Source organism: Elgaria multicarinata, chromosome 1 (genome assembly GCF_023053635.1).
Source record: "Elgaria multicarinata webbii isolate HBS135686 ecotype San Diego chromosome 1, rElgMul1.1.pri, whole genome shotgun sequence".
NCBI classification, from domain to species: domain Eukaryota; kingdom Metazoa; phylum Chordata; class Lepidosauria; order Squamata; family Anguidae; genus Elgaria; species Elgaria multicarinata.
Genome location: NC_086171.1, coordinates 123,162,229 through 123,174,460, shown reverse-complemented (window position 1 = coordinate 123,174,460; position 12,232 = coordinate 123,162,229). Strand labels below are relative to the sequence as shown.

At 40.1% G+C, this 12,232-nt stretch overlaps 1 protein-coding gene across 2 annotated transcripts in view; it reads right to left on the bottom strand.

Annotated features, from left to right (window-relative positions):
- Positions 1-5,904, bottom strand: part of TLCD4 (TLC domain containing 4) — a 40,031-nt gene extending 34,127 nt beyond the window's left edge. The window contains exon 1 of one of the 2 annotated variants that reach the window (XM_063136116.1): positions 5,860-5,904. The gene's annotated coding sequence lies outside the window, so the exon portion shown is untranslated. Of the gene's footprint in view, positions 1-3,725; positions 3,779-5,859 lie in introns of those variants that run through there. The other variant, XM_063136110.1, reaches the window with a different exon arrangement.
- Positions 5,905-12,232: the final 6,328 nt, after the last annotated feature.

The following is a 12,232-nucleotide window of genomic DNA, read 5'->3' as shown; positions in this document are numbered from 1 at the left end:
CAGCAAAATTTTGATGAAGGTCCCATTTCTTCTAACAGCGAACCCGGGTGATTGAGCACCTATCAGTTTGAAAGCAAAACAGGACTATCCAAAAATACTGTGGTTATTTTTATATAGCCATACTCCATAGGTATACAGAAGTGTATGTTTGTAAGTTACAAGAAAAACAGTTTTAAAACCAAAAACATTTGAAAAGCATCTGTAAGCTTCCACGACATACAGAACATTGAAACTGTAGTGGGGGACATGACAGAAACTGGAGATGGGAGGCAACAGTTAATTGGTTCAAACCCCAATAAATTTATCATGCAGGATTCGGTCGGGGGAGAATTTTAAATTCTATACTGGTTTTAGCTTGATTAATGGTTTAATTTGTTTTTAGCTGTGTATATTTATTGTTTTATATTGTTTGTATAATTTTATCTGTACACCACCCTGAGCTCCTAGCGATATAGGTATTTTAAAAAATTAATACATATAAATAAATGTTGTGAGATTAAAAAACCTCCCTCAATTCAGTATACAAAGATGTTTAAGGAAGAAGGAAACAGGATACTTTTTCCGTTTCTCTAGACTCCTCCCCACCCCACCCCCACACAATTCTACTACGGACTGCTCATCTAGCACAATAAATAATAGCAGAAGGAGGGGTGTAAGTGTGTGTTAGCCTTTTCCACCTTGAAAGTCCCCCTCCCACCAAGTCCCCCTCCCGCCAAGTGGCCAGAAGAGAACTGGAACCCTGAAGTGTAAATACACTGATTTTTTTGTAGAGTTAAGGCATAATCCTATGCATGTTTAGAAAAAAAAAAGTCCGTCAACTCTCAGCATTCCCCAGCCAGCCATTGGATTGCACCTTTTCACAAATGCTCATCTAGCACAATAAAATACAGCAACCTGACTTGTTTTCTTAAAATTGCACCCCCACCACCAACCACTCTCTACAGCCCAACTGTTATTAGCATTCTATAAACTCACAGGTTCTTGTCAAGCAGTTTCTGTAGTTCTTTTAATCTACAAACTTGCATGCATAGGGACTTTCCCCAAATACGTAGAAACCACTCTTATTTTTGAATGGTCCCTAATGAATAAGCAATGGGTTCACAATCATAAGGAGTAATTATAATTACACATTAATCTACCAGTAAAATGAAGGCTGAATTTTTATTTTGGGAAGCCTGAATGTCTATGGTTTAAAACAAAACAAAAACCAGTAGAGAGAGACTACTGAACACAAATTTATAACCACATAACAATGAAAACAATGCAAGCAGTTACAATGCCTGCCTAACCTCTAGCTGAAAATGAACTGAATTGGACATCTCAAATGAAAGCGATTAGATCACTCTTAGTGGAGCTATAGGAAAGAAAATGTCAGCATTTTCTCATACTGATATAGAAACTAGCAGGAATTCTAGATAGATAGATTTCCAGAGTAAATAAAACAATACCAAAAGTTCAATTTTCTTAGTACCACTAAACATATCAAGTGGCCCTCCCTTGCAGAAGCAAGAGCCTGAGAAAGTTAGTTAATTGCACAACGTTAACTAAATTTGAGGGTTTGGTTTTATTAAAGTTCCACTGTATACTAACTGTGGGTTTAAGTGTCATTTGGTCTGAATTACTGGATCCTGTGCACACAAAGGCTTCTAGAGTAGCTTGCACAGTATGTTGATTGTTATCCTACATATGCCCAAAGTACATCCATGAATATACCCAACACTCTCCAATTTTTGTATATCGAAGGGGAAGATTGGTATTGATGGAAAAGCTGTCATTCAAGGAATCCCGATCTTTTCATTCCTCAAAACAATGTTTAAAAATCCCTGGTGCAGATTAAAAATACATAAGAATCAAAGTTAGATCTATAGCAACTGACTCTATGTAATTTGGAAGTAGTATCTATGCTTCACATTAAGTATACTTAAAGGAGAAGCTTTGTATGTCCCAACAAAACAGTATATTAATTAGTCTCCTGAGGCTAGATTACAAACCTTGAAGATACAAGTTCTAATTTTAAGATAAAATCAATTCTGATTTTACCTTCCATAGGGGGCAATTTACAGTCCTTAATAATATGAATTTATTAAGAACAATTTCCAAAGCATGTTGACAAATGAGATAATTATTTCTTCAAGATGCATTGATTTCATTTACTAGGCAAAGCAAAAATATAAACATAAATCCCAATATATTCAACTCGTACACTATGCAAAATCATAAAATAGATTAAAATTCAGGACAGAGAGAAAGAAGATACTATTCTCAACTTTGTGCTATTAGTCTCAGTTTTTAGCTTCCCCCCCCCTTTTTTACCATTTTTCCAATTCCCCATGGTGAGAGTCAACTCAAAATAAGGAATTAACACTAAAACTATATAGATCTGACATTGTCGCAGAGCCTGAGGCAACTAAATACACACATACAATAAGAAATTCCTCCCCAAGTGGATAAAGTTACATTCAAGCATATTAAAATACCTTTTGAAATTTTGCCACTCTACTTTCTGTAGATCAGGGGTCCGCAGCTGTTTTGGACTGTTAAACACATCTGGAATTTTGAACAAGTGTCTCACAAAATGACTGGTATAGGGGGCTTGCACATAAAATAGCTGCCATGGTGGGCATAGGTAGTCACAAAATACTCATTTCTCAGAAAACAAACTGGTCAGGCAAAAAAGAAGACCTTGCCCAAGAATCTAAGTATAAGTCAGAGGTGGGGACTGAGTTGCAAAACACAAAACTACTCTTACGAACCCAAATAAAGATGGTGCCAGGGAATACCCCTTTGCTTTGCAGCATGCCAGCTTCAGAGTTAACAAACATTTGTTTAAAACTGGGGGGGGGGGGGGGGGGTATCTCAAGAAATAGAATAAAAATCAAGAGGAACGGGGCATCTGATGGGCGGCAAGAGAGGAGCCCACAAGCACTGCATTGGAAATCCCAGCTGTAGATATAAACCATAGACTGTTTACCGGAGGTCCCTTGTTAGCCGATTTCAGACAACCTTACTAAATCAATCACATGTTATAAAGAGGCAAGTGTTGTGGATTTCCATCACAAGTTTCTGAAATTATTCAACTACACCAAGATTATAACTACATGGTATAAGTTACCAAGTGTTACTCATGTATTATGGAACATGAATTCTATGTCCCCCATTAGCACTCAAGCTTGCTGGCCCAAGAGTGCCAAGGCTTTCTAACATCAAAGCGCCTACAAAAAAAGGTAAAGAAATTGTGACTTCCTCCAAAGCAGATCAGCCAATGTTATCAAGAGATGCAGAATGAGCAAAAACATGTGTAGAGGATAAAATTAAAAGAGCAAAAAAGTCAGACGACAAAGAAATTCCAAGACTTTGTTTCTAGTCTAAATTTCAAACAAAAATACAAATCAAAGTACCCAAGGATTTATTTTTCGGGGACTACCATCTTCTTTTCCAAACACTATAATGAATCATATAATAAAACTAACATACTTTTACCCCAATAGCTCCAATAAAAATTATTGGAGCTATTGGGGTATGTCCTGCCGACTATGTTCTGTTTTATTCATTATTTCCCGACACCTATTTATTGCAAATATTTCAGGTTCACAAAGATGTCTATATGTATTGTTGATAAAGAAATCACAACCATAATTTCATAAGGATTTCACATGTATTTTATCACTTTGATAGAAAAACACAGAATACATAAGTCGCAATCCTATGCAAACTTATCCACTTACCTGAAAGTAAGCCCCATTTAACCCAGTGGGATGTATTTCTGAATAGAATTGTGCTGTCAAAGATATAAACAAATGTATTGATTTTTACATACAAAGAGCAAAAGGTAACTAGTGTTAGTTTCAAAACAGACGTTTTTGTTTCTCTTGACTCAAATGAAATGTAAAACTAAGAAGACATTAACTTCAAAGAGCCATGTGGGGTATGGAAAGCAACAAGAAATACTCAACTACAGCAGCAACAATAAAGTATTTTCTAAAGTAAACATGAGGCCAACAGTAATGGGCATTACACAGAAAGCTAAACAAGCTACAAACAAAAGTAAAATAAAAAGTAGTGTGGCTTGATTGGCCTAACATTAATTCTTTCACGTATTTCTAATTCTGCCAGTTTTCCTTACTGTAAATAATTCTGTGAGGTACTAAGGATATTAAGAATCCAAAAGCACTTTGTAAAAAGCTTGGTCAGTTCTTCAACACATCATTTAAAAGATGCAGGGCCACTTTTACAGCATTACAGAATATAGAGAAGGATGGACACTCCTCATCTACATGGACAAAAGCTGAAGCTGCATTTAACACGTCTCCTAACCGGCAACACCTCCTGCCTTTATTTGTGTTTAATTCAACCAGATTCCGCTTCCTGTCTTTAGTACTCATTCCTTCTGCAGAAGAGGTAGCAGTACCGAGTACCAACCACCAGCAAGTGCCCCCCCCCCTCTCCCTGACACACACACACACGGGGCCACCCCCATTTTCGATTAAGAAGGCAAGTTATGCTATTGCTGAATGGGGGTGGGGGGAGAGACTAGAAAGAGAAAAATGGGGAGGAAATGTAATGGAATTCCCACCCTCTGGAATTCATGTCTCCCACACCAAAAACTCTATCCTACTCCCCCCCCCCCCCGCGATCTTTGCATCCATTTATCCACACTGTAGATTAAGGTTTCACCAGTTGGAGAAGATAATATCTGCTTCTCTTCGCCTCGATCTTCGCGGCGGCGTTGAGGAGGCAGGGAGGGAGGGAAGGGGGGCAATGTTGCAGCAACCCGCTTTCTCGTTTTTAAGCGTCTCCCTACCCTCGCCCGTAGACACACACTCACCGGGTGGAAGATTGCGAAACCTTCCCTCTCACTCCTAGTATTACAGCCTGGCTCTCACCTTCCACTCCCAGCCGCGGAACTGCTCCCTCAGCTTTGAGGCAGCCCTTGTTGCCTCTTGCTCACTCCAGCCTCGCTTGGCCGGCTGTCGCTCGTCACGCACAATGGCAGGTCTGGATGTGTCAAGAGAAAAGGGGGCAATGCCTGACACATCGCCCGAGGGCCTACGCGCCCGCCCACGATGGGACCAGGTGCCAGGCTAGCGTAGCCCGTCCCGAGAGGAACCCTCGGCCGTTTCCTTCCTCACACGCTCACCTGAGGGCTTAACGCGACGGGCCGCCCGTCCCTCCCATCGTTCCTCGCGGGCCCCTGCAGCCGGGGGAGCCCCTCACGCCCACACACGGGGCTGCTCCTTCGGCGGACGAGGCGGCGGCGGCTGCTACGGCGGCGGCGGCTGTGACAGGCAGTCACTGCGGGATCGCGTTACGCCAGCCTCAGCCTTAAAGGGGCCGAGCCGCCTTCAGCACCGGCTCTGGGTTCTCAGAGGCGGCGGGATGGAGACGGAGAGGCAGTTAAACGCCTCCTGCCGCCCCATTCAACGCCCTCAACAAAAAGGAAGCAATCCGCCCCGTCGGCCAGCTCAGCAGCTGCACTGTGAAGCAGTGCGGACACGGACACCTGCCCTCCCCCAAATGGGCGTTGTGGGGTTAAGAAGAGGGCATTAAAGGCGGAGAAGGGGCATGAGGCGGGGATTTCTTGCATGGAAGACGTTTAGATTACACACACACACACACACGTATTACAAAGGGAGCACAGAACATCCTTTCGCCTTCCCTCATACTTTTTTAAAAAAAAATTACATCTATATCCTACTTTTTTTTTCTTTTACTAGAAACCGGAACCGGCTTATTTGATCTTCCTCGTCTCCATTTTATTCTCACAACAACCCTGTGAGGTAGTCTAGGCTGAGAGCCAGTGACTGGCCCAAAGTCGCCCAGTGAGCTTCATGGCTCTGTGGGGACTAAAACGCAGAACACCTGGGTCCAGTCTAACACTCTAACCACTACACCACACTGACTAGAAGCTGAAACTACCACTCCAAAAAGTATTGCTGCTTGTTCTCCCTCCCCCTTTTTTATTCTTCTTCTTTGTTAGGGAGTGGTGGGACTCTTTCCCTCTTCAGAAATGTTCTATTATTGCATTTAAATCCCACCTTCCCTCCCAGGAGCTCAAGATAGTGCACATTGTTTTCTGTGCACATACACACCACCTTTTTTGTTACTTTCACAACAATTCTATGAGGTATGTTAGGGAGGGACGGAGAGAAAGAGAGGCACAACTCATCCATGAACCTGGGTCTCCCAAATCTGATACTCTAGCCACTTCACTCACTAGCTCTTTCCAACTTGTGACTGAGTGGCACAAGAAAACAATATACAATAAGGCACTTAACACGCACCATCATATTTCTCATACAAAAACAAGTTCTCACACTCTCCATAAAAAGAAAAGGAGACAATACCTTCTAAAGAGGTGGGGGTTTGTGCATATGTACTTCTCCCCATATGAAATACAGTAACAAAGACCTGAGTTTCTGCTCTAAATCAGTTCTTGTTTTGTGTAGAAAATGTGTGTGTGTGTTTTTAAAAAACTTTTAAAATGCAGCACATCTGCTTAATGGAACGCAAGACTTCTGCATGCAACTGAGTATTAGATGTGGGCTTATAGATCTGTGAGAGCAATTTCAGTAAATTGACATTTGTATATTGTTAACTATGAATGAATTTGGACAAAATTAGCATCTTCAAATCAACCTATCAGATTTACATTACTTTGCTTGACTTTTGGGGGAGGGTGTAACCACTCATTTTAAGCTTTGAACTAATCTGCTCATTTAGAACTGTAGTAAAGCACTGAGAACTTTGTATTTTGGTTTGATTTATCACTTGGAAGATCTAGAAACAAGGGACATTCTGGGAAACAGGGACAGATTAAAAATTTAGAGGAAGAAGGCCTAGCTACTCTTCAAAGGGTCCTCATTCCCAACAGCCAGGAACGCTTATGAGCAAGGACCCTTCCCACCCATACAGGCTCACAAGGCCCTGTGAACCACTCCTTGCTTCCAGGTTATTTTGAATAGCATTACAGCTTTCTCTAATGATGGTAACACAGGTTAGAATTGCTGCTCTAGCAACAAGCACTCTGAATGGATAAAGACCACCCTTTTACTAATTTTTAATCACTATGAGTGTCATCAGACAAGCATTTTATCGCACAGTCGCTACCGCCCGCATACGAATGTTCGTGTGTCCTTTAGATGACAACATCTGCCTCCCACACGCCTCCCACTCATTTTTCAATTGTAAAATAGACCCCTTTTAATCCATCTTTTTTTAAAAAAAAAACCCAAAAAAACCAATGTGCTGCCATTTCCTGCTCTGTGCAGGAAAAGCTTCAGGACATAAACGGTCCCTGAATGGGCCACATGGTCGTTGCTGCTTCCTCTTTCTCTCCTGTGGAAAGAGACTGTCTCTATTGTGGGACAGCAGCAGCAGGCCATAGAGATAGTAGGGAAACACGAAAATCCACCTGTCTGATGACACTCTATATGTACAAAAGAGTGGTTAAAAATACAACTGTGAATGGTATTTCACACGTCCATAGATGTGTAGTGTGGTACTCTAGGGGACAGTTGCAGAGAAGAATTAAAGAATTGGAGAAGGTCTGAGATAAAAGGTTCTTCTGCATGAAGTATTTCTCTCTCTCTTCCCATCATTTCCCCCTTTTGTGTGATGTCATTTTAGATTGTAAACCTGAAGGTGGGGACTGTCTTGCAGCTCTGGCAGCCTTTTTTGTATTAAGTGGGAAGTAAAAATGCTTTAAATTAATAAAACAAGATTATAATGAACTAATGGGAAATGACAGGCTTCGATCCAGGGTACTTATAATATGAGCTCTTTCCTCTGCTTCTCTTGCCTTTTTGGTCAACCCTGTACAATTGCTGTTTCCTCCATCCTGTGTTAGAAATACAACATGCAAGACTCTTTTTCAGCCCTTTGGTTGAGGCTGGCATCTGACTGCCTCACAAGTCTCACTATGTGTCAATATGAATTTTAATTGCTTTGTAGGTGCATTCACATATACGTATACCCAAGAAACAAAAAATAGAGAAGGTATAGTTCAATAACACCTTGGACTTCATCAGCAATGAAAACTGTGTAGCTATTGTTAAACAGAAGGGACAATCATGTAGGAGCAACTTGGGCAAAACAACACTGAAATCTTAAGGATGCAGTCCAAAACTTGTATTAATATTTACATAAGAGAATTTTACCTCTCTCCTTTACAGGCTTTTGGAAGCCAGGCCAAGGAGGCCCTCTTCTGGAGAGCTTTTAGGTTGCCCCCAATCAATGTTTCTGATCAGTGCAGCAACACTGGTACTAATTAGTATTTATAGGGCACTTAAAACATTTTATAGTTGTTTTATATGATTTTATAGTTGTAATCTGTCAGCTGCCATGACAACTTTGTCAAAATACAAGTTTGAAATATTTTAAATAAATACAAACAGAAAGAAAGAAAATATGATCCAACAGCTTTATTGGTCTGGATTCAAGTTCTCCATCACAACATCTTATCAAATCAGTCTCACTTGCATCACTATATCATTTCTTTTAGTAGCAGAGTAGTGTGCAGATCATTATGAAGGGGGGGGGGAAGACTGAGGTTTGCAAAAGTAGAAAAAACTCTTGAGAAAATAAACTTGAATAAATCCCACAAAAAATGACAAGACTATGCATTTATATGAGTCACATGAAGAAAAGAAATAGCAGAGATTGAATCTGAAAGTGCAGGGCTGTTCAACCAAGGCAGTAGCTCATAGCATAAACCAGATTCAGACTATAGAGGAGGGGGAGGGGGCAATGTACTGCCTTAAGGATGGGGAAGCATGCAGGAGAGGAAGAAAGAAAATGGGAGGGTGACATGGGGTGGGGAAAAGATGAGCGAGGATAGAGGAAGATATGGAGGAAAAGAGAGGTTGGTGGGAGGCTCAAAACATCTTTAAAAAACTAAAAGGGCAATGCCCCCCTCGAACCAAATAGGGACTGACCATGCACAGTAGCCATGAAATTTTATCAGTTGGAAAAGAGAAATGAAGAAGTAACGTAGGGAGAAGGAATAGGGTATTCTCGAGAAGGGCACGCTGGCTGGAACTCTGAAGAGGAGCATGCCACACTGTAATATTGAGTGTTTCATCAGTTTGGAAGTGAAGCAAGGCCACCAACAGATACGGGAGAGATTTCTACATAACTATTGGACTCCCTAGATATGCAGAAATATATAAATTGAAGGCCACATTTGCAAACACTTTTTTCCAAAGTGCTGGACATCCTGAAATACGTAGTTAAAGCCATCTAACAAAGTCATATTCGGTACCATAATGCTACAAGCTAAGTAATCAACATTCATGCCGCTACATAAGCATTCACACTGATTAATTAAATAGCCCTCTGAACTAGCTTGGAATGCAGCAGTGAAGGCTCAGCAGTGTTGCTTTATCAGTTCCAGATAATACACAACAATCACAAATGTATTTCACTTTCCACGTCTTCCTGTCCCAAAGGATCCAGGCAGAAAATATATTTTGAAGTGACAAACGCAAATCACTGAGAGATTCTATTATAATCAGCGGTATAGAAATGTTAAAATAAAATTACAAAATATTGTAATTTAAGTGCTAATATCCTACTCTCCAGTTTTACCCTGGTGAGTCACTAATCTGCTGATACAATCCCTGAAATGTTCATGCCAGCATTGTAAGAAAAGAAACTTCAGAACTACAGAGCAGCTACCAGCAAGAGTCCAAGCACAATAGTAGCAATCCTATACACACTTACCTGAGAGTAAATCCAATTGGCTTCCTCAATGGTGCTCACTTCTGAGTAAACATGCATAGAAATGTGCCATAACCGTTTGTTCAAACCTGACAATGGTTTAAGGCTGGTATTATTATTCTGTATTATATATATGGAGCAGAAGTAGAGAAATAGTGACTGTTTGCCCAAGGCCCATTACATAAGAGCCATGCTGCATCAGACCAAGGTTTCATCTAGTCCAGTGTTTCTCAACCTTTTTCCGACCGTGGCCCCCTTCCGAACTTGTTTTCTTCCTGTGCCCCCACTGTTCTACCGGTAGAAAGGTAGCTGTTTAAATGTTTTGTTTGTAAATAGAACATGTTTTATTTATAACTTTTATAATTTATACAAAAGACAATTACATAAAAAATTATACTTTAAGTATTTCTCTATCAATGTGACCCTTATGCTTGATGACCAGAAACAAGCTTTTTTATATCCGGTTCTATTGCTGTGAGGGTTAACCGAAGATCACCTCTGTCCATTATGTTAAGGCGATTCCGTGTTAGGCTGAGTAAATAATTCACACGACTGAAACCTGATTCTACCAAAGACGAAGTAGGAAATGCCATGAAAAACAATTTTGCTTTATCCCAAAGCTATGGAAACTTTTTTGATATTGCACTCTTTATTAAAAAATGGTGTTTTTCTTGACTGAAAGTTACTTTGGCTGCTATGTCCCGCTGTATTTATTTATTTATTTTATTTATTACATTTATATACCGCCCCATAGCCAAAGTTCTCTGGGCAGTTTACAAAAGTTAAAAACAGTAAACATTAAAAACAAATATACAAAGTTGAACAACATAAAAAGCATAAAAACAACAGTATTAAAATTCATTGCTGTGGTGTCTGCCTTTGGTAAGTACATTTACGTTGATAAGGGTTAGGTTTTTGACGGAAGCTTTTTCCACACTCCGTACACAGAAATGGTTTTTCACCTCTGTGAATTCTTTGATGCAAAGTAAGGGTGAACGTACGACTGAAGCTTTTCCCACACTCCACACATTTGTATGGTTTCTCCCCTGTGTGGGTTCTTTGATATCGACTCAAGGTCCTGTAGCTCTATGAGCGCTTCTGGCAAAGAAACATCAACATCAGCAGCATTCACAGCAAATGGGGCCGGAATATCCATGTCCAGCAGATCACGGAAATGAACTTCCATATCATTATAAAGCTGCTTCAAATGATCCACATACACAATTATTTCATCATCTTCCAATTCATCACTAACTGCTGCCAAAGAGGAAAACTGGGCGAATTCTCGATGTCCAATATTGGTGGCATACAGCTTGACTTTTCCAAGAAACCCTATAATAATCTCCTTGCTTGAAAAAAGGCCACATTTCCTGCCCTGTAGTTGTTTGTTTAACAAATTGAGCTTTTCAAGATATCACACAGGTAAAATATATCACATTTAGCGGAGGTTATCTTTTCTTCCATTTCCTTGCCTCTGAAAAATGTCACAACTGAGTCCCACAAAGCAACAAAACGACAAAGGCAGTTACCTTTGGACAGCCAACAGACTTCTGTATGCAATAATAAGTGTGTGAAGTCTTCGTTATTGTCCTCGCAAAGCTGTCGAAACAGGCAGTCTTGAAGTACATTTGATTTAATGTAATTTACTACTTTTATTACAATCTGTAGAGACTTATGCAAGCTCTGCTAGTAGGTTGCCCTAAGTTGTTCGTCATCAGTTTTCCACAACCCCACAGTCACCTCTGCATATCCTATTCTCCATCCTGTCCTCATGGTTTATATCTGCTTTGGGAGAATGAGAATTTCACTGGCACTTTCTGCCTCCTTCGGGAGGATGTGGCGTTATTGGCCTGTGAGCCTTAACTCCCAATTTCCCTGCTTTTTGGAGTTTGGTTGAAAACTGTAGAGCCTTTAACGTTGTTTTGTAAACCGTAGGTTTTTTGTTTATTGAATTTCATGGCTTTGTGTAACGGATGACCACACAGGAAAGAAGCCATATAAATGTATGGGATGTGGGGAAAGCTTCAGCTGTAGTGGGACCTTGAGTAGACATCAAAGAACCCACACAGGAGAAAAAAATATTTTTTAAATAATTTCCCAATTTACACTATTTAAAAAATTTAAATTATTACACTATAGTGTAATTATTTTAAAAATTACACTAAAATTTATATTTTTTACTATATTGGCATTAAAGAATCCACTTAAACCATGGATCAGAGTATCTAGCATTTTTCATATAACTGCTTGATAACCCACATATCACATAACTTCCAGATGAAAGGCATCACCAAATGTTGCTTCCTTGCTCGTATTTTCTTGCTATGTTAATAAGTGGAGATCATTGTTAATGACACATTTAAGTATTTATTGCAGAGCTTTGGCTATGGGGCGGTATATCAATGTAATAAATAAATATACCCAGGCTATGGGGCGGTATATAAATATAATTCCTTATGCCCCCCCTTCCCGGCTTTCCCTCAGCCTACACTACCTCACAGGGTCATTGTGAGGA